The sequence below is a fragment of the Arachis ipaensis genome, chromosome B7 (genome assembly GCF_059453495.1).
Source record: "Arachis ipaensis isolate K30076 ecotype BB chromosome B7, ASM5945349v1, whole genome shotgun sequence".
Classification (NCBI taxonomy): Eukaryota; Viridiplantae; Streptophyta; class Magnoliopsida; order Fabales; family Fabaceae; genus Arachis; species Arachis ipaensis.
The window spans coordinates 51,431,824-51,432,764 of NC_142442.1; the positions used below are offsets into that span (position 1 = coordinate 51,431,824).

General features: G+C 41.0%; 1 non-coding gene across 1 annotated transcript; it reads right to left on the bottom strand.

Moving 5' to 3' along the window:
• Positions 1-300: 300 nt before the first annotated feature.
• Positions 301-404, bottom strand: LOC148551146 (small nucleolar RNA R71). Its single transcript, XR_015893027.1, has one exon. It is a non-coding gene; the product is annotated as a small nucleolar RNA R71 (small nucleolar RNA).
• Between the last annotated feature and the right edge of the window lie 537 nt (positions 405-941).

Below are 941 nucleotides of genomic sequence, written 5' to 3' on the forward strand. Positions count from 1 at the left end.
TACATGCCAACAATTTTGAGCTCAAACCACAGCTAATCACCCTTGTTCAGAACAACTGTTTCATTTTGAGGAAATGCTCAAGAAGATCCAAACCAACATCTAACCACATTCTTGAGAATTTGTGACACTGTAAAGGCCAATGGTGTTCACCCTGACACCTAAAAACTTCTTTTGTTTCCCTTTTCTCTCAGGGATAAAGCAGCAAAGTGGTTAGAGTTCTTTCCAAGGGAGAGTTTGACAACTTGGGAAAAGGTGGTGAATAAGTTCCTGGCAAGATTTTACCCTTCCCAAAGAGTTAACAGGTTGAGGGCTGAGGTACAAACGTTTAGGCAATAAGATGGAGAAACTCTATATGAAGCATGGGAGAGTTACAAGGAGTTGACAAGAAAGTGCCCTCCGGACATGTTCAATGAATGGGTACAGCTGCACATTTTCTATGAAGGATTGTCACAAGAATCAAAGAAGGCTTTAGATCACTCTTCAGGAGGCTCTCTCAACAAGAAGAAGACAATTGATGAGGCCATAGACATCATAGAAACTGTGGCCAACAATCAATACTTCTATGCCTCTGATAGAAACCCAAATAGAGGAGTGATGGAGCTGAGTCACATGGATGCACTGCTAGCTCAAAAAAAGTTAATTACCAATCAATTGGCAGACCTCACCAAGCAAATGGAGAGGAACCAAGTTGTAGCAGTCAATACTCAACCACCAGTTCAAGAAGAGGTGAATGCAGAGGAAGGAGGAAATTGGGAGCAAGCCAATTATGTTGAAAACTCATCAAGATAACCCTATGATCCACACTCCAAAACCTACAATCATAGTTGGAAGAACCACCCAAACTTTGTGTGGAAAAACCAGCAAAACCAGAACCAAGATCATAGACTTCACAACTCATCCATTACAATAATCCCACTTACTAATAAACTAATCAAAGGCCA